General features: G+C 39.5%; 1 long non-coding RNA gene across 1 annotated transcript; it reads left to right on the top strand.

The window, feature by feature from the left end:
* Nucleotides 1–4,794: 4,794 nt before the first annotated feature.
* On the top strand, nucleotides 4,795–17,784 carry LOC123573826 (uncharacterized). The gene is made up of 2 exons (XR_006698560.2): nucleotides 4,795–5,028; nucleotides 16,236–17,784. It is a non-coding gene; the product is annotated as an uncharacterized lncRNA (long non-coding RNA).
* Nucleotides 17,785–22,217: the final 4,433 nt, after the last annotated feature.

The raw sequence follows: 22,217 nt of genomic DNA, 5'->3' as shown, positions 1-22,217 counted from the left end.
AAAATAGAGAATAAATTCTAAAATTTGTATGGAACCACAAATGACCTATAGCTAAAGCAATCTAGATAAAGAAGAGCAAAGCTGGAAGCATCACACTTCCTGATTTTGAATTATATTACAAAGCTACAGGAATCAAAACATTATGGAACTGGCATAAAAACAAACACATAGATCAGTGGAACAGAATAGACAGTCCAGAAATAAAGCCATACATATACAGTCAACTAATCTTAGACAAAGGTGCCAAGAATACACAATGAGAAAAGGATAGTCTTTTCAATAAATGGTGTTGGGAAAACTGAATAGTTAAGTGCAAAAGAATAAAATTGGAGCCTTATCTTACACCATACGCAAGAGTCAAAGCAAAATGGATTACAGACTTAAATGTAAGACTTGAAACTGTAAAACACCTAGAAGAAGACATAGGGAAAAATCTTGACACTGATCTTGGCAATGATTTATTGGATGTGACACCAAAGCACAAGTCACAAAAGTAAAAATAGACAAGTAGGAATACATTAAACTAAAAAGCTTCTGCACATTAAAGGAAACAATCAGTGGCATGAAAAGGCAACTTTTGGAAAGACAGAAAATATTCACAAGCCATATATTTGATAGGGGCTAATATCCAAAATATATAGGAATTAACACAACTCACCAGCAAAACAAAAAACAAAAACAACAACAAAAACGAACAATAAAAAATGAGCAAAAGACCAGAATAGACATTTCTCCCTAAGAACACATACAAATGGCCAGCAATATATGAAAAGATGCTCAACATCACTAATCATCAAGTAAATGCAAAACAAAGCCACGAGCTATCACCTTATACTTGTTAGGATGGCCATTATTTGTCAAAAAGACAAATACCAAATTATCAGAAAGACAAAAGATACATGATTGATGTTGATGAGGATGTGGAGAAAAAGGGACCCTGGTACACTGTTGTAGAAATGTAAAATGGTGCAGTCAAATGTAAAATAGAAAACAATATAGAGATTCCTCAAAAAATTAAAAATAGAACTCCCATATGATCCAGCATTCCAACTTCTGGATGTATATCCAAAGGAAATGAAATCAGTGTCTTGTAGAAATATGTGCATGCCCATATTTGCAGCGGCATTCACAAAAGCCAGGATATGGAAACAGGTTGGTGATGTTAGCAAGATGATGGAATAGATCTCCTGGCATCACTTCCCCTACAACAATACAAAGAGAAACTATCTAAAGAAGAATACCACTATGAATTCACCAGAACTCAGGAGAGAAGTAGAGAAACCTCCTGGGCCCACTAGTTGAGAGAAGTGGCAATTGGTAAGAAAAATGGTCATTTCAGGCTGAGCTAGCCACTCCCCAAGCTGGCATAATGCCACTCACGAGAATTTCCCTAGACTTACAGTTTCTGAAGTGAGAGAAGGGAATTGGAGGTGGACAACGGATCTTCCCACCAGTCTGGGAATCTTCACAGGAAGTCGACTATGGTCTCACCCTGCAGGAACCATTAGGGGTAATAGGAAAGTTGAACCACCAGGGGTGAATTGGGGCCAAAGAAGAAGGCATTGATGACAATGACTGATCCATGGATCTTAGAGGCTATTCTGTGCTCTGGACAGCAGCGACACCACATTCAAGAGAGTGGCTTGCCCCATAGCACTGCAAGGGGCACAATTAATGGGAAGGCCCAAATTCCTGGCTAAATTTTTTACAAAGCCCAAGTGCTTATGTGGAGCATTTCTCTGAGGTAGAAACAACTAAATGATCAGGATTAAGTTCCAGTGCCTATTTAAGTAAGCCTTCTCCAGACTAGGAAATAACAGCAGGGCAGCAATATAGTTCCAGGGCAATGTTTAAGTTCTGATGTTTGCTCTTATTATTCCCCAGATGAAGAAATAATGACAGGGCAGTGAGTTAGTTCCACTGCAGTGTTTTCATTCTGGTGCTCACTTTAAGTCCTCCCCAGAACAGGAAGCAATGTTGACCAGTGCTTCAGTTCTGATACTAAGTAGTAAAACTCTAATACCACCTAAGAATACCTGCAAAACCTGAAAAAAGTGACTATCTCTTCAAATGTTCAGGTGTTGATATAAAGCTATACAAAGATTGAAAATTCAGGGAAATATGACACCACTAAGAGAAACCAACAAAGCTCCAGCAATAGACCAAGAAGAACTGTGGATCTGTGAAATGTCTCACAGACAGTCAGAATAATCCTCTTTAAAAAGTTCAGGGAATCATAAGAAATATAAGAAAAGACTTTTGAAAACTAAATGAAATTTGGAAAAAATCCAAGAACAAAATGAGAAATTTTACAGATAAATAGAAACAATTTTAAAATATCAAATGGAAATACTAGAAATAAATAATATAATAGCTAAACTGAAAAACTCATTAGAAAGCTTCAGTGCAGACTTCATCCAACAGAGGAAAGAATTAGCAAACATGAATACAGAACACATGAAATTACCCAATTAGAGGAGCAAAAAAAAAATTTTTAAAAGAATGAAGAAGGCCTAGGGGAATTATGGGACACTGTCAAGAGAACTAACATTCACATAATAGAAATTCCCAAAGGAGATGAGAGAGAAAAAGGCCTAGAAGGCACCTTTAGGGAAATAATGGCTGAAAATGTTCCAAATCTGAAGAAAGTCAACAGCATCCAGATATAGGAATCTCAGAGGACACCAATCAAATTCGAAACAGAGGAATTCCTTAAGGCACATCATAATCAAATTAGTAAAAATCAAAGACAAAAAAAGAACACTCAAAGCAGTTAGAAAAAGGAAACATATCACGTTCCATGGAGTCCCAGTACAGCTTTCGGCAGATTTCTCCACAGAAACTCTGCAAGCCAGGAGACATGGGATGCTATATTCAAAGTGCTAAAGGGAAAATACTGCCAACCAAGAATACTGTACCCAGTAAAGCTATCCTTCAAATAGGATGGAGAGAGACTTTTCCAGACAAACAAAAACTGAGAGAATTAATCTACATCAGACCTGCCTTACAAGAAGTGCTAAAGGGAGTTCCTCAACCTGAAAGAAATAGATGCAAATGTGAAATAAAACACCTGAAAGTATTAAACTCCCTGGTAAATGAAAGAAAATAGATAAATTCAGAATATTTTAATACTGTAATTGGGGTAAATAAGCCACTTATATCTTAAGTATGAAGACTAACAGACAAAAATATTAAGATATGGAGAAGACAACCTAAGTGTCCATCAACAGATGAATGGGTAAAAAAAAAATGTGGCAGATAGCTAGCTGGCTATGTGTGTGTGTACGTATGTGTGTATATGTGTGTTTACTAATCTTTTGCAAGACCCAAATATTTTTCCCATTCTGTAGGTTGCCTTTTCATTCTACTGGTTGTGTCCTTTGATAGAGTTTCAAATTTGGTCCAATTTATCTGTTTACATTTGTTGCCTGTGTATTTGGTATCATATCCAAAAACCATTGTCAAACTGAATGTCATGAAGCTTTCCCACTATATATTTTTTCTAACAGTTTTATAATTTTAGGTGTTATGTTTAGGCCTTTTATCTATTTTGAGTTGTATTTGTATATGGTGTAAGGTAAGGGGCCAACTTCATGTTTTTGCATGTGGATATTCAGTTTTCCCAGCACCATTTGTTGAAAAGACTGTCCTTTCCCCATTAGATGGTCTTGGCACCCTTGTTGAATATTCAATCACCATTTAATTGGACGTTTATTTCTGCCATCTCTGTTCTATTCATTGGTCTAGGTGTCTTTCTTTATGCTAGTCCCACGCTATTTTGATTATTGTAGCTCTGTAGTAGGTTTAACATCTGGAAATGAGACTTCCAACTTTGTCTTTTTTCAAGATATTTTTAGCTATTCAGAGCCCCTCAAATTTCCATGTGAATTTAAAAACCTAATCCTTATACAAAAAAATGGTGAGCTCATTTCAAAGTATAATTTAACTCTTTAATGATGAAACCAGTAGGATGGCCAAGAAGGTTCCAAAGAGAGTGAGAAACTGAGATTTTTATAATGAGGAGGGAAAAAAGGAATTCTGCAATAAATTTGCTAGTTACAAACTGTCCTATGGGAAAATTATACCCACCCCCCACCTTTTTCATAATCAATGTAAAGAACCTTTTCTACCAATGTAAAGAAGATAACCCATAGGTCTTCTTTACATTGGTAGAAACAAAAATCACCTTACAAGTTTTACAGACTTGTAAAATGTTTAAGTCATGATCGGTTGTGTAAATAAAGTAGGCTCATTAGAAAATGTTGTTAGCATGAAATAAAAAGTCATAATCACCTTTTGTCTACAAGTTTTGGGTAATTTTCCTTTAACTTATTTTATTTTTTGAGACAGAGTCTCACTCTGTCGCCAAGGCTGGAATGCAGTGGCAAGATCTCAGCTCACTTCAACCTCTGCCTCACAGGTTCAAGTGATTCTTGTGCCTCAGTCACTGGAATAGCCGGCATTACAGGCATGCGCCACTACACCCAGCTAATTTTTGTATTTTTAGTAGAGATGGGTTTTTACCATGTTGGCCAGGCTGGTCTGAAACTCCTGACCTCAAATTATCTGCCTGCCTCAGCCTCCCAAAGTGTTGGGATTACAGGCATGGGCCACTGCGTCTGGCACCTTTAACTTATTTTTTACTTTTTTCCCCAACCAACTGGAATATCTCCCACATTTTCCTTTTTTCTGTTATGCTTTTAAAATACCATTTATGTGCTTTGGAAATACCTTCCATACACTAAAACTAGAGACAGGTATATGACCTTTAAAATCCAGTACAGGTTTTTTTTTTTTTTTTTTTTTTTTTTTTTTTTGAGAAATCTTTCTCCAATATACCCTTCTCTCCCACTCTAGAGTGAGTGATGTGTTCTGTGCTCCCAGTGCGTGCTCCATAACGACACTTATCACAGCCTGTTGTGGTGGCTTATTTGTAAGTTTCTTCTGCCCTGTCCCACCAAACTGTGAGATCCCTGAAGACAGGAACAGTCTTTCGTCTTCAGCATCGAGCCTGACGCCTGGCACACGGTAAGTCCTCAACAAGTGTTTGTTAATTAAATGAAGAAGTTGAGCTTTAGCCACCTGGAATCAATTGTCTAGATGTCTGTTCACACTTGGTTCTAGTGTCTCTTCTTACAGCCTCTTCATCAGTTTAAAATGGATCCTTTAAATTTGTGAGGAGCTAGAGACTTATCTTGGAAGAACTCTAACAACCATCTTTCATTTTATATGTGATTAAATTATACATTGTTAAAGTGATGAAATTTAACATCTTTTCATAGTTTAGAAATGCCATGTCCTATTGCCATATATGAGGAGTTAGAAATGAGGGACCTACTGGCTGATATTTGTCTGGAAAAGGGAGGATTAAGAAGTGCAGTTGTCTCAGTTACTAGAAGAGTCAATGTAATGTTTTCTCCTTGGCAAAAATCTCAAAATTTTAGTTAATTCTCATATTACTTTGAGGAATAGGATAGAATCTAAGAAGGTTCTATTTGGTCCTGGTCATTCAGAGCCTCATTTTCTTATTTATTGCCTCTCCAAAAGGCAAGCACTCCAGGAAGTTATCTAAACTATTATAGTCATTAGTTTATTCCTTTTCAGTTGGTTTTGTCACATTCCCTTGCTAGATAGCAATATTCCTTGGGTATTTGTTTTGTTTTTTGAGACGGAGTCTCACTCTGTCACCCAGGCTGGAGTGCAGTGGTGCAATCTCGGCTCACCGCAACCTCTGCCTCCTGAGTTCAAGCGGTTCTCCTGCCTCAGCCTCCCGAGTAGCTGGGACTACAGGCACGCACCACCACACCCAGCTAATTTTTGTATTTTTTAGTAGAGACAGGATTTCACCATACTGGCCAGGCTGGTTTCGAACTCCTGACCTCGTGATCCACCCGCCTCAGCCTCCCAAAGTGCTGGGAAGACTGGGAAATAATTTCAAACTCTAAAATGTGGAATGGGTCAGTGTCACCTAGCAAGGTCCTGGGTGGGTTGTGATAGGGGAGGGCAGGGCAGGGGGCTTTGTGGCCACTCATGGGGCACAACCAAATAATGGTCAGAGGGAAAAGAGCTGAAAAAGAAAATTAGAGAATGTTGAGGATAAGTATGGCTCACTTCCCAGTTTTGCCAGGCCAGCTCTGCCTTACAAGACCTGCCAGGTCTATCTATGATTTTCCTCTAGAATATTGGGTGTCATCCAAGGTGTCCTGAGTTCTAGCATTTGGTCATTTTTTACAAGAAAGAACAAGCTCTTGCTGTGGGCATTTAGTTAATGCCAGGGTCAACTTTTTACCCCTCTATGCCTGGTCACAGTTGCGCTAGGGAGCTACCCTCTTTAGTACAGGATGAGCTCTTTTAGTCAATTTAACACCCTAGAGACAGGAAGTGACACAGCCTGTGTCAAACAGGCCCTCAGTAAATTTTCGTTGAATTAGAAAATGTCAGCTCTGTAATTTGGTGACTAGGATATGCTGGAGGCCCACTTGGAATGAAAGGGGAAAGGGAGAAAAGGGCATTGCAAACCATCCTCCCCTCAAGATACTACTGCTTTCTCCACTTTCTATTGTGTGTGTTTTAGCCATGTTAATACTACACCTCTGTAACCTGCCCTAGACTTTTCCAGCTAACAATTGAATATTAAGATGGTATTACGCTGGTGCAAAAGTAATTGAGGTTTTTGTCATTGAAAAATAATAGCAAAAACCGCAATTACTTTTGCACCAACCTAATAATATCTTTAATCAGTAATTCCAGACCCTAATAGTGCAGAAATAAGGTGCGTCAAAAATTTACACAAAGCTGTTGAGTAAACATCATTATCCCAGCTGTAATGATTTTTTTTTTCTCCTGGGACTTTCCAGGGGAAATGATTTTCAGCAGCAAATCTGCTTCTCTGCTCCACCTTCCTGTTGGCGTCAATCGAGACTGACGCCAACAAGCTTCCTGCGCTTTAATTCATCTCTGCTGAGCTACTGCATTGGGGTCAGAGAGAGGTTACAGCAGATGTTCTTCTCACTGCTCCTGCTTAATATTCACTTTGGTTTTCTCTTGGCGGTTACCAAAGTAGGAAATAACCTGGGGGGAGATGATAGGATATAAGGGCTTGTGGCTCTTGCAGTGAATCTGGCCAGTCAGGCCCAGTTCTTTTTCATTTTATCAGTCAGGCAAGAACCTTGAGCTCATTGCCTGTTCCTCCTAGGTAGTATTATCTTGTTTATCCTTGTATTGGAGGTTAGCACAGGACCCGACACATAGAAAATACACGCTTTGTTGCTGTTGTTAAATAGAGGGCAACACTGAGGGTGTGGGGAACGTGGCAATTGCCTGGGCAGAGAGCTGTGGACAGTTATGTGCCTTGTCCCACAACAAAAGGACCACTCCAGCTGAGGTGTGAGCACATTCTCCACCTCTGCCCATCATCTCCTCTCCAGGCTGTGCACTCTCAGTTTGTTCAGATATTTACCATAAGTTGAAACAGAGGGAATATATAATGCAATGGAAAGGAGCAAAAGCCTTTGAAAGCATTCATTCAAAATAAACAAACACTTACTGTGTACTGAGGTGCTATTGTTCTAGCCTCTTGGGATATGATCATGCATGAAATGGACAAAAATACCTGCCCGGTGGAGTTTAGATTCTGGTTGGTGGAGACCTACCAGATTCGTTCACAATAAAATGAATAAGTCATGTTAGAAGTCAGGTGCTACGGAAAAGAGTGGAGCAGGATGAGGGGCGTTGGGAGCACAGGGTTGAGAAGTCATTTTAGAAATCACCTCTTTAAGATGATGCAGATGCTGGAGGAAGAACAGCCAAGGCAAGAGCCCAAAGTGAGGAACTATGCACTAGAAGAAAGCAAGGAGGCCAGTGTGGGGGAGTGGACTGAATAAGGGGGAGATCATGGGAGATGGGGTCAAGGAGGTAACAGGGGGCATCATGTAGAGCTGGTGGATATGCCTGGCAGATTTAGCAAATAAAAATATGCAATCTCAGCTAAATTTGAATTTCAGATAATGAATAATTTTAAAAATACAAATAGGCCTCAAATATTGCATGAAACCATACTTAAACTAGAAAGTTATTAGCTGTTTACCTGAAATCCAAATTTAACTGGGCATCCTGCATTGTCTTTGGCAACACCACTATGGACCATTGTAAGGAGCCCTCAGAGGGCCTTGGGCAGAGGAGGGATGCCAGCTGCCTTGGAGCTTGAAAGGGCCACTCTGGCTGCTTTGTGGAGAGCAGAGAGAGAGAGCACTGTGGACAGCAGGGAAGCCAGACGAGGCTGCAAAGTGGTCCAGGCTCAGCACAATAACTCAGACCTGGTGGTGGAGGGTAGGGGTGGTGAGAAGCCAGCAGATTCCAGGCACATTTTGGAAGCACGGCCAACAGGATTTCCTATAGATGTAGATGGTAGTTAAAGCCAGGAGACTGGAGGAATTCCCAAGAGAATGAGGCCTGGTGCCTTGCAGCATTAAGAGGTCGGGGGGCGGGGGGGCGGGGGTGGGAAGAGGAGGAGGCACAAAAGACGCTAAGGCTTTGATCAGTGAGTAAGAGGAAACTCTAGAGAATGAGATGTCCTGGGAGAGGAGAAAGAGTGTCAGGGAGGAGGATTGTCAAGTGATTCAAATGCTACTGATAAGTCAGATGGAATGACTGAGGGATGACTGGTGGATTCAGCATGGAGTTGCTGGAGAACTTGACAGGAGCAGTTTTGGTGGAGTGGTGTAGGTGGAACTGGAATTGGTTTAAGAGGGAATCAGAGAAGTATAAGAAGATAATACCAGCAACTCTTTGGCGAAATCTCACATATTTAAGGTCCTACCACTTACTAGCATGATTCTTGGTAAATAATTTTCTGATCCTCAAGTTTTTCCTCTTGTAAAAAAGAAGTAGTAACAAGGATGCTGTAAATATTAAATATGTAAAAGTTTTGGCATATAATAAGCATTTAGTAATTGGATATTAAGATCATTGTAAAACAATATTAATTTCTGACATGTTGTCAAAATACATTTCTGTGCCTCAATTTCCTTATCTGTAAAATGGGAGTAGTAATACCACCTATCCCATGGTGGTGTTGTAAGGATTACATGATGTAACCTACATAAAAGCACACAGAACAAATAGCTTGTGGCACATACGAACTCCATAAAGCTCTTATTATCCAATCAGTTCTCTTGTGAATGCTGGTCTATCTCCTTTGTAAACGTTTTGCTTCCTAGAAGTGAACAGGGGTGTAGAACTTATCAAATAACTCCCTTGTCTTGTATACTATCCTTGTGTTAATGTGATTTAAACTTGTTAGCAGCAGCCTCTGCTGCTTTGCAATTTGTAAAGTCCTCTGCAAGTGATGGTTATTAGAGCTGACTCCTGATGTGAGTTAAAACCAGGCTCTGACCACAGAATTTGCTTGTCTTCATTTGAGAGTGAAGTCGCAAGGGTTAATCAGTTTTCCATCTCACAGAGAATCTGGTGAGCAAATAGTCCTATTACAGGATGCAGAATTCCTGCAGGCATTCTTGTTTTTGTTTTTTGAGATGGAGTTTCACTCTCATTGCCCACGCTGGAGTGCAATGGCGCGATCTCGGCTCACCGCAACCTCCGCCTCCCAGGTTGAGGTGATTCTCCTGCCTCAGCCTCCAGAGTAGCTGGGATTACAGGCATGTGCCTCCACACCTGGCTAATTTTGCATTTTTAGTAGGGACAGGGTTTCTCCATGTTGGTCAGGCTGGTCTTGAACTCCCAACCTCAGGTGATCTGCCCGCCTCGGCCTCCCAAAGTGCTGGGATTACAGGCATGAGCCACTGCACCCGGCCTCCTGCAGGCATTCTTAATCATTTTTGAGAATCTGAGCAAGCCAAGGAACTTTCCCCGGAAAGGCAGACAAACACAAAATTTAATGCTCTGGAATTTAAAAAATCATTTTAAAGACTAAAAACTGTGCCTAACTTGTAATAATTTTGCATTTTTTCCTATAGCAGTAATTTATAAAGGAGGTGAAGACACATCTGCCTGGAAAGGCCAAAATAAAGATGGCAAAGTGATTTTTTTTCTTAAAACTTTTTCAGTGGAGCAAGATAGAATCAGTACTTGCAGCTTCTAAATGAGATTAGGGGTTGTTGGTGTTTTCCCACCACCTTCAAAGAATAGATACCATGCAGTATTAAACTTTAAGTTCTGTAAAAAGGGAGTGCTCTATGGCTATTTCCTGGAGGGTAAAATTAGAAAGGGCAATTTTAATCTGTGGGAAGATCACACATTAAGACCCTATTTCCAAGGAATTCATGTTCTAGTTCTAGGTCACTTAACTTTTTTTTTTTTTCTTCCAAGTAAAAAGAGGGGTTGGATGAAGTTAGCGCCTAACTCCATTTTTAACTCTAAAACCTGCGATGAAACACACAAGGGAAGGATTTTTAGCAGCTGGCCTGGCAACAGAACTCCGGTCCTAGAGCGCCACCTAGCAGCAAGGAAAAAGCAAAACCCTCTAAAGAATAATTAATTTGACTTTAGAACAAAACCATTTTCAAAAAATCCAGCTTTGGTGAAGTATTCCCCTCACCAAGTCTACTCTGAAGAGTAATTCAGGCAGAGAAATCCTGGGCTTATCATCTCCAAGTTGAAAACTCGAATGAGGTTTTCACACACTACTTTCCCCTTGCTATCCGTTTTAGCAGCTGCTGCTGAAAGCTCAGCTATCTGGGCAGTATTACCAACTAACTCTCGGCCAATGCCCTTATGACACTAGACACTCCTTATGACACCCTGACACTCCTAAAGACTCATTTCAAAGACAACAGCAAATTCAATTTTGTTAAGGTTTCACAAAAGTTCCAGTGATATCAGTTTATCTTGCCCAATCAATGTCATGGCATTAACAAACAAAAGAAGAGTTGCCATTGATTCCACTGTTGGGAAGGTTGTTTCGACTCTCCCCACATTGCCATCCATTTGGCCAGTATGGTGAGAGGGGAAAAAAGCCATCACAATTCAAGTATTGTTCGTGATATGGCCCACATTACGTTTTTTACAATATTTGGTACGAAAATGCCACTATGGGAGATAAAAGAATATAGAACTTAGATAGTGGATAATCAGATTCAGATGAGTTACAGTAACCTATTGCTACTCTATTTCACTTATTAAAAATAAAATTACTTTCTAACATAGGAGTTCTCAGCTTCTTATGCCCATGCTCATGTCTGAGGGATAAAACCGTTGGATATGTCACAGTGGTTCTCACTTTCATTTGGGAAGAAAGAATTGCAATTCATGGCAAACAGGGCGGTCTTTGGTATGTCTGAAGAACAAGGAGAATGTTGGGGTTTTATAAAAAAGAGAAATGTGGCCAGGCGCAGTGGCTTATGCCTGCAATCCCAGCACTTTGGGAGGCTGAGGCGGGTGGATCAAGAGATCCAGACCATCCTGGTCAACATGGTGAAACCCTGTCTCTACTAAAAATACAAAAATTAGCCAGGCGTGGTGGTGGGCACCTGTAATCCTGGCTAGTCGGGAGGCAGAGGCAGGAGAAATCGCTTGAACTCGGGAGGCGGAGGTTGCAGTGAGCCGAGATGGCACCACTGCACTCCAGCCTGGTGACAGAGCGAGACTCAGCCTCAAAAAATAATAATAATACAAATAAAAAAGAGAAACGTTACATACTGCTCTTTGAGAAAGTTCTTTGGTACTAATAATGTTCTAGGGAGCTGCAAGTTTTGATTAGTGAGTGATGGCAGTAGGTAAAATTAGTCTTAGAATTGCAGCAAATCATTTTAGGAACTATTCGATGAAATGGGTTTCAGATTACAGCACACAGTTTCAGCAGCCAGGTGTGCAGAGAATTACATTTTTGGAGCAACGTTATGGGTCCTGAGTCCTTTTCCCCCATGGCTTCTCAACTGTTTCAGGTGGGTGTGACAAGAATGGCCCAATTCATAAGGTCAGCTTTCACAGAAGGACTGAAGAAACAGGGTGGGGACGAGGGGCAGTGTGAATAGACCGATGAAGTTCTCTCTTCATCCAGGCAGTGTGCTCCTCCAGCTCCTTCCCTTGAGAATCACCACTTTAAAGTTTCAGTGAGAAAGGTCAGGACATAGGTGTTTGTGTTTGTTTCTTGTATGTAGTCGGTGTTATCCTCCCGCGTGGCAGTTCTCAGCTCTTGCTGCTCGTTAGAATCAATCACGTAGGAGACACTAATCAGTCTTTAGGAGATGTGTTCCAAGCCTCGGAAGTTTTTGAAAGCTCCTCCAGGGGATGAAAGTGCGAGGCCAAGCTTGCAAACTGCTGCTGTGCCTGCTGCATTGGCAATGGTTATTTTAATGCATTTTATTCTTCAGTGTGAATCCATGATTCAATCTTTGTTATCTAATAGAAACTTTAAGTTGGTGGTACTTTCCTTTCTCATTTCTTTAGTTGTATTATTATTTTTTAAAATCACATTTTCTCACACTATACCGCATGCAAAACAAAAATCTCACAATTTTAACATTCAAAGTCAATATATACTTAGAAAGGATTCATGGAAGAAAGGCCACCACAAAATACAAAGACATTTCTTGGTAAGTAGAGCAAGTTCTTTGGTTTCTTTCATTTTTCTTTTGTCCCTGGAGTTCATTATTTGGCGCACCACATAGCCAGTGCTCAGGCTAGCACCCACTCTCTCTCACTCTCTGACACACACACACATCCCTTGATTTAGCCACAAACTTTAAGACCACCAGAAGATCCACAGAAAGAAGTTAAAGTTCAAGATAAATATTAACTCTAAACGGCAGCTTTAAATGAATTTCTTTTGACTTGTTTACCTGTTGCACTGGGGTTTGTGGTGTTAGAAAAATTTTCTGGAAAATAAACCATGAAGTCAGAGGCAAACCTCCAAGAATGAGGAACACTAAATTAAAAGGAGCCAATTTGGCAAATCAATGTTTTCTGGGGAGACTAAGAGGCTATTGCTGAAAAGCAGAAAATATCAAATTGCTTTTTTAGGGGGACACTTTCCTTCACAAAACCAACCAGAAAAATGATCAGATATGGTTTCTGCAGACGAATAACCTTAACAAAATACTTCCTGCCTTTCTACTCAGAACGCTTATCTGGAGGACGTGCTTTTCATCCAATTCTAAATGCAAAGTTTAAATGGGATGTTTGCTCATGTTTGATTAGGCTCTTCCCAATAAGTCTTCTGTTTTATAAATATTCAGAACATAGCATTGCAGAAAAAAGATCAAGATTTCAATTGGTCTTAATTTATATCCTATTCCCTGTTCTATCTACTCATTCTATCACTCAATAAAATTTACTGAGCATCTACCATGTGCCAGGAAAGACATGGAAGTGGTTTAGCCTGGGATGGCAGCAGGTCTACAGAGAAAGAGGGACTAATGAGATAATGAGGAGGTAGAATTTGACAGGCCTTGAATGTGAGGCATGTCATCTAAAACCACCAGAAAAGGCTACATAGTGAAAAGGAGAGCTTTATTGGTGGTATCAGTTTGCAAACAGGGAAGGGATAATCTCCAGCATGGATGAAGGTGCTCCGTCTTCTAAGAGGGGAAGAGAGATTGAGTTTGATAGCTCACTGGGCTGTATCACATAATAGTCATACACATTCAGCAGGATTGGTGGAAAAGCTATACATATTTATGAAGGGGAGGGGTTGAGCACATGCCCAGTTGTATAGACATATGTGTAACACACATCTCATGTTCACTCTAGAGTGGGCTTTTAACATTAAAATGAGGTAGAATTTGGCTCTTTACATTGAAAGGTGAACTACAGAACACAGAGTTTGTGTACAGCCTCTATAAGCTGGCTGAAACTGGCTTAGAGTCTACAGGTGTGCTTATCAGAAAAGAATGTATGTAGGGCTGGAAATCAGTTAGGAGGAGTCTGGTAGCTTCTATTGTTAGAGGGTTTAGCAAGAGTGTAGTTTTCCTTGTTACCTAGGCATTCAGGAAGGTATCATGTCAACTGAGCCCTGAACCCTTGACCCGTAGGTAACTTCTGTTTGTTTTTTTTTTTTTTATCCTTAGTGCCTTTCTTAGTTGATAAAGAGGCTTTTTTTTTTTTTTTTTTTTTGTCAGATCACAGGGTGAAGGGCTAGGAGTAGCCAGGAATCTACTTCTAGTTCATATCTAGGCGAGGAACACAGGGCAGAGGTGGGGCTTGAGCAAGAGGGAGATTTTTCTGAACTTCTCCTATTCAACAAAGTCTGGGCCAGCCATGGTGGCTCATTCCTGTAATCCCAGGACTTTGGGAGGCCGAGGTGGGAGGATTGCTTGAGATCAGGAGTTCAAGACTAGCCTGGGCAACATAGCAAGACCCTGTCCCTAATAAAAATTAAAAAAAAATAGAAAATTAGCTGGACGTGGTAGCATACACCTGTAGTCCTAGCTACTCTAAGGCTGAGGTGGGAGGGTTATTTGAGCCCAGGAGTTTGAGGCTGCAGTGAGCTATGAGTGCACCATTGCACTCCAGCCTGGGGAACAGACCGAGACCCTGTCTCTAAAAAGAAAGTTAATGAGCCCATAAAAGTTGGAGATCACTGGTCCCTAGCATATAGAAACTTGAAAAGTCTTAGACATTATACTCATGTCAAACAGGGTATCATGAAGAAGAAATACACAGGCATATTCTTTGCCTAACAGTCAGTATCCTAAGTGGTACATATCATCTTATTTAACTGAAAAGTGTTTTCATACATGTGGTATCAGAAGAGATTCTCCATCAGAATAACAACACTGCAGTAATGAATGCTTTTGTCAGGGAACCATTTGCTCTGGTGAGTAATGAACTGAACTTCTTTACAGCTTCTACTTATGGTCCAGTGGAATGACAGATTAAGGAAAAGTTTTGGAATTTCAGAACCATCTGGAAATGTTCTGCTCTAGGCAGAAGAGCTGGACTGCAGCAAAGGCTCTGAATGTGGAATCAATAAATCAAGCAGGCAGCTGAATGAGCAATGAGTTATAGTTGCTAGATAGAATTAGGTTTGGTATTTGGTGTTTGGAACAGTTTCAAAAGGGAATTTAAGAACCTAGATGATGACTTAGGGTTTCACATGTTGCTATACGCAAGATAAATAATTCTTTGAAATGTAGCTGTCAGGTACTTAAGAAGTGGCTCCAACATTAATGAATTTCCAATTTCATGGAATTATCTAAAATATAGGAAAGGCTGACTAGGCCAGTACTCTGAAAATAAAGAGGTCATGCCAAAAATGAAGACAAATGGTTTAGTCAAGAGTCAAATCTGTTTTCCAACTACATAAATTTTGCGTTTTACTCAAGTGCTTTATGTATTTAAATGAAATGTTCATTCCTATAGAATCAACAACACTAATTTACAAAGAACCACAGAGACATTTTTGAAAAAACAAATTTCAACTTCATAAGTATTTAAATCAAACAAAATGCTGTTACAAACACCAAAGATTAAAGATTAAGCTAATCATTTCTTGATTCCAACAACTTCCCATTAGTTCTGTAACAAAAGTTTAGAGGACAGAGATGGAGTTATACATTTGACTTCCTCATGAGATATTTAAATTGCACCAAGAAGTTAAAATCAAGTAAATATTGTTTATTATAATTTTTCCATAAATTAAAAAATTTGGAAACATACAACAAAGTTTACACCAAACAGAAAGCTAAAAGCATTTCCTGAAAACTAAGCTTAAAAAAACCAGGAAAATTTAGCTATGAATAAATTCTCTATTCAGTTTTGAGGTACGGTCACTCAATTTCACATGAAAAGTGGCATACAAGTCAATTATGATACTAAATATTAAAGACTTCCTTAATTGAGTAGTTACAACATCTGTCCACAGTTAAAACAAGTGTCTAAAGGATTTTGGTTTCAGGAGGCCAGTGGGACCTAAAGCTTGCTAGAATGACTGGTGACTGTCCAAATGAAACAAACACCACTTGTTAGGAATGGGGCTAAATTCAAAGCACATAGATTTAGTTCATACAGCTATGCTCCTTGGTTGGAATCTTGGAAAAGGTCAAGCTTTGAATGGGCTTCATGAAATGAAATATATTCAACATCTTAGTGACAGCTCTTGCAGAATTATAAATAAGGCATATAGTGAATGCTATCCATTGGACTGTATAGGAGATTATGAAAAGATATAAAAAATGTTAGAAATGCCTATTAGTATAAATGTTAATAGAAAGCTTCAGAAAGATTTCTCTGTAAGAAGTTGGTTTCTCATTCCTTATGCTATCCTATCCCTTTTCCAGGTTCTTCAGCTGTAGAACTAGCCCACTATTTAAGTATCCACATTCAAGGATATGACCAAGCCTGCTAATTAGTCCCTTGCCCAACACCGCCAACAAGCATCTTTCTTATGGACTGATCTATCAAAGCTGTGTCTTCTGGCATCAAATCACTTCAAGTACAGAAGATGGAGCTACAATATTTCCTATGGAAAGGGCATTGAGCTAGGAATCAGCAGATATGATAAATCAAACTGTGTGACCACAGGCAAGTTGATCTTTTTTAAAAAAATTTAAGTTCTGTGATACATGTGCAGAATGTGCAGGCTTGTTACATAGGTATACACGTGCCATGGTGGTTTGCTGCACCAATCAACCCATCATCTACATTAGGTATTTCTCCTAATGCTATCCCTCCCTTAACCCCACACCTCTCGACAGGCCCTGGTGTGTGATGTTCCCCTCCCTGTGTCCATGTGTTCTCACTGTTCAACTCCTGCTTAGGAGTGAGAACATGCAGTGTTTGGTTTTCTGTTCCTGTGTTAGTTTGCTTAGAATGATGGTTTCCAGCTTCATCCATGTTCTTGCAAAGGACCTAAACTCATCCTTTTTTATGGCTGCATAGTATTCCATGGTGTATATGTGCTACATATTCTTTTTTTTTTTTTTTTCTCACTAATGAACTTTATTAAAAAAAAATTCAATAGTTATTGGGGAACAGGTGCTCTTTTGTTTACATGGATAAGTTGCATAGTGGTGATTTCTGAGATTTTGGTGCACCCATCACCCAAGCATTGTACACTGTACCCAGTGTGCAATCTTTTATCCCTCACTCCTCTCCCACCTTTCCCCACAAGACTCCAAAGTCCATTATATCATTCTCATGCCTTTGCCTCCTCATAGTTTAGCTGCAACTTGTAAATGAGAACATATGATGTCTGGTTTTCCACTTCTGAGTTACTTCACTTAGAATAATGGTCACCGACTCCATCCAGGTTGCTGCGATTGCCATTATTTCATTCCTTTTTATGGCTGAGTAGTATTCCATGGTATATATATACCACATTTTCTTTCTTTTTTTTGGCTTATAAGCATCTTTTTTTTTTTTTTAAATTATACTTTAAGTTCTAGGGTACATGTGCACAATGTGCAGGTTTGTTACATATGTATACATGTGCCATGTTGGTGTGCTGCACCCATTAACTCGTCATTTACATTAGGTATATCTCCTAATGCTATCCCTCCCCCCTCCCCCCTCCCCACAATAGGACCCGGTGTGTGATGTTCCCCTTCCTGTGTCCAAGTGATCTCATTGTTCAATTCCCACCTATGAGTGAGAACATGCAGTATTTGGTTTTCTGTTCTTGTGATAGTTTGCTGAGAATGATGGTTTCCAGCTGCATCCATGTCCCTACAAAGGACACAAACTCATCCTTTTTTTATGGCTGCACAGTATTTCATGGTGTATATGTGCCACATTTTCTTAATCCAGTCTGTCACTGATGGACATCTGGGTTGATTCCAAGTCTTTGCTATTGTGAATAGTGCCGCAATAAACATACGTGTGCATGTGTCTTTATAGCAGCATGACTTATAATCCTTTGGGTATATACCCAGTAATGGGATGGCTGGGTCAAATGGTATTTATAGTTCTAGATCCTTGAGGAATCGCCACACTGTTTTCCACAATGGTTGAACTAGTTTACAGTCCCACCAACAGTGTAAAAGTGTTCCTATTTCTCCACATCCTCTCCAGCACCTGTTGTTTCCTGATTTTTTAATGATTGCCATTCTAACTGGTGTGAGATGGTATCTCATTGTGGTTTTGATTTGCATTTCTCTGATGGTGAGTGATGATGAGCATTTTTTCATGTGTCTGTTGGCTGTATGAATGTCTTCTTTTGAGAAGTGTCTGTTCATATCCTTTGCCCACTTTTTGATGGGGTTGTTTGTTTTTTCCTTGTAAATTTGATTGAGTTCTTTATAGGTTCTGGATATTAGCCCTTTGTCAGATGAGTAGATTGCAAAAATTTTCTCCCATTCTGTAGGTTGCTTGTTCACTCTGATGGTAGTTTCTTTTGCTGTGCAGAAGTTCTTTAGTTTAATTAGACCCCATTTGTCAATTTTGGCTTTTGTTGCCGTTGCTTTTGGTGTTTTAGACATGAAGTCCTTGCCCATGCCTATGTCCTGAATGGTATTACCTAGGTTTTCTTCTAGGGTTTTTATGGTTTTAGGTCTAACATTTTAATCTCTAATCCATCTTGAATTAATTTTCGTATAAGGAGTAAGGAAAGGATCCAGTTTCAGCTTTCTACTTATGGCTAGCCAATTTTCCCAGCACCATTTATTAAATAGGGAATCCTTTCCCCATTTCTTGTTTTTGTCAGGTTTGTCAAAGATCAGATGGTTGTAGATGTGTGGTATTATTTCTGAGGGCTCTGTTCTGTTCCATTGGTCTATATCTCTGTTTTGGTACCAGTACCATGCTGTTTTGGTTACTGTAGCCTTGTAGTATAGTTTGAAGTCAGGTAGCGTGATGCCTCCAGCTTTGTTCTTTTGGTTTAGGATTGTCTTGGCAATGTGGGGTCTTTTTTGGTTCCATATGAACTTTAAAGCAGTTTTTTCCAATTCTGTGAAGAAACTCATTGGTAGCTTAATGGGGATGGTATTGAATCTATAAATTATCTTGGGCAGTATGGCCATTTTCACAATATTGATTCTTCCTATCCATGAGCATGGAATGTTCTTCCATTTGTTTGTGTCCTCTTTTATTTCACTGAGCAATGGTTTGTAGTTCTCCTTGAAGAGGTCCTTTACATCCCTTGTAAGTTGGATTCCTAGGTATTTTATTCTCTTTGAAGTTATTGTGAATGGGAGTTCATTCATGATTTGGCTCTCTGTTTGTCTGTTACTGGTGTATAAGAATGCTTGTGATTTTTGCACATTGATTTTGTATCCTGAGACTTTGCTGAAGTTGCTTTTCAGCTTAAGGAGATTTTGGGCTGAGACAATGGGGTTTTCTAAATATACAATCATGTCATCTGCAAACAGGGACAATTTGGCTTCTTCTTTTCCAAACTGAATACCCTTGCTTTCTTTCTCTTGCCTGATTGCCCTAGCCAGAACTTCCAACACTATGTTGAATAGGAGTGGTGAGAGAGGGCATCCCTGTCTTGTGCCAGTTTTCAAAGGGAATGCTTCCAGTTTTTTCCCATTCAGTATGATATTGGCTGTGGGTTTGTCATAAATAGCTCTTATTATTTTGAGATACGTTCCATCAATACCAAACTTATTGAGAGTTTTTAGCATGAAAGGCTGTTGAATTTTGTCAAAGGCCTTTTCTGCATCTATTGAGATAATCATGTGGTTTTTGTCTTTGGTTCTGTTTATATGCTGGATTACATTTCTTGATTTGCATATGTTGAACCAGCCTTGCATCCCAGGGATGAAGCCCACTTGATCATGGTGGATAAGCTTTTTGATGTGCTGCTGGATTCGGTTTGCCAGTATTTTATTGAGGATTTTTGCATGGATGTTCATCAGGGATATTGGTCTAAAATTCTCTTTTTTTGTTGTATCTCTGTCAGGCTTTGGTATCAGGATGATGTTGGCCTTGTAAAATGAGTTAGGGAGGATTCCCTCTTTTTCTATTGATTGGAATAGTTTCAGAAGGAATGGTACCAACTCCTCCTTGTACCTCTGGTAGAATCAGCTCTGAATCCATCTGGTCCTGGACTTTTTTTTGGTTGGTAGGCTATTAATTATTGCCTCAATTTCAGAGCCTGCTATTGGTCTATTCACGGATTCAACTTCTTCCTGGTTTAGTCTTGGGAGAGTGTAAGTGTCCAGGAAATTATCCATTTCTTCTAGGTTTTCTAGTTTATTTGTGTAGAGGTGTTTATAGTATTCTCTGATGATAGTTTGTATTTCTGTGGGGTCAGTGGTGATATCCCCTTTATCATTTTTTATTGCATCTATTTGATTCTTCTCTCTTTTCTTCTTTATTAGTCTTGCTAGTGGTCTATCAATTTTGTTGATCTTTAAAAAAAAAACAGCTCCTGGATTCATCGATATTTTGGAGGGTTTTTTGCATCTCTATCTCCTTCAGTTCTGCTCTGATCTTAGTTATTTCTTGACTTCTGCTAGCTTTTGAATGTGTTTGCTCTTGCTTCTCTAGTTCTTTTAATTGTGATGCTAGGGTGTCAATTTTAGATCTTTCCTGCTTTCTCTTGTGGCCATTTAGTGCTATAGATTTCCCTCTACACACTGCTTTAAATGTGTCCCAGAGATTCTGGTAATGTTGTATCTTTGTTCTCATTGGTTTCAAAGAACATCTTTATTTCTGCCTTCATTTCGTTATGTACCCAGTAGTCATTCAGGAGCAGGTTGTTCAGTTTCCATGCAGTTGAGCGGTTTTGATTGAGTTTCTTAGTCCTGAGTTCTAGTTTGATTGTACTGTGGTCTGAGAGACAGTTTGTTATAATTTCTGTTCTTGTACATTTGCTGAGGAGTGCTTTACTTCCAATTATGTGGTCAATTTTAGAATAAGTGTCATGTGGTGCTGAGAAGAATGTATATTCTGTTGATTTGGGGTGGAGAGTTCTGTAGATGTCTATTAGGTCTGCTTGGTGCAGAGCTGAGTTCAATTCCTGGATATCCTTGTTGACTTTCTGTCTCGTTGATCTGTCTAATGTTGACAGTGAGGTGTTAAAGTCTCCCATTATTATTGTATGGGAGTCTAAGTCTCTTTGTAAGTCTCTAAGGACTTGCTTTATGAATCTGGGTGCTTGTGTATTGGGTGCATATATGTTTAGGATAGTTAGCTTTTCCTGATGAATTGATCCCTTTACCATTATGTAATGGCCTTCTTTGTCTCTTTTGATCTTTGATGGTTTAAAGTCTGTTTTATCAGAGACTAGGATTGCAACCCCTGCTTTTTTTTGTTTTCCATTTGCTTGGCAGATCTTCCTCCATCCCTTTATTTTGAACCTATGTGTGTCTCTGCTTGTGAGATGGGTCTCCTGAATACAGCAAACTGATGGGTCTTGACTCTTTATCCAATTTGCCAGTCTGTGTCTTTTAATTGGACCATTTAGCCCATTTACATTTAAAGTTAATATTGTTATGTGTGAACTTGATCCTGTCATTATGATATTAGCTGGTTATTTTGCTTGCTAGTTGATGCAGTTTCTTCCTAGCATAGATGGACTTTACATTTTGACATGTTTTTGCAATGGCTGGTACCTGTTGTTCCTTTCCATGTTTAGTGCTTCCTTCAGGATCTCTTGTAGGGCAGGCCTGGTGGTGACAAAATCTCTAAGCATTTGCTTGTATGTAAAGGATTTTATTTCTCCTTCACTTATGAAACTTAGTTTGGCTGGATATGAAATTCTGGGTTGAAAATTCTTTTCTTTAAGAATGTTGAATATTGACCCCCACTCTCTTCTGGGTTGGAGAGTTTCTGCCAAGAGATCTGCTGTTAGTCTGATGGGCTTCCCTTTGTGTGTAACCCGACCTTTCTCTCTGGCTGCCCTTAACATTTTTTCCTTCATTTCAACTTTGGTGAATCTGACAATTATGTGTCTTGGAGTTGCTCTTCTCGAGGAGTATCTTTGTGGCGTTCTCTGTATTTCCTGAATTTGAATGTTGGCCTGCCTTACTAGGTTGGGGAAGTTCTCCTGGATGATATCCTGCAGAGTGTTTTCCAACTTGGTTCCATATTCCCCGTCACTTTCAGGCACACCAGTCAGACGTAGATTTGGTCTTTTCACGTAATGCCATATTTCTTGGAGGCTTTGTTCATTTCTTTTTACTCGTTTCTCTACACTTCTCTTCTCGCTTCATTTGATCTTCAATCACTGATACTCTTTCTTCCAGATGATCGAGTTGGTTACTGAAGCTTATGCATTTGTCATGTAGTTCTTGTGTTATGGTTTTCATCTCTATCAGTGCTTTTAAGGACTTCTCTACATTGGTTATTCTAGTTAGCCATTCGTCAAATCTTTT

The sequence above is a fragment of the Macaca fascicularis genome, chromosome 1 (assembly GCF_037993035.2).
Source record: "Macaca fascicularis isolate 582-1 chromosome 1, T2T-MFA8v1.1".
In the NCBI taxonomy this organism is placed as follows: domain Eukaryota; kingdom Metazoa; phylum Chordata; class Mammalia; order Primates; family Cercopithecidae; genus Macaca; species Macaca fascicularis.
The sequence above is the reverse complement of the archived record's forward strand: the minus strand, read 5'-3'. Positions and strand labels throughout refer to the sequence as shown.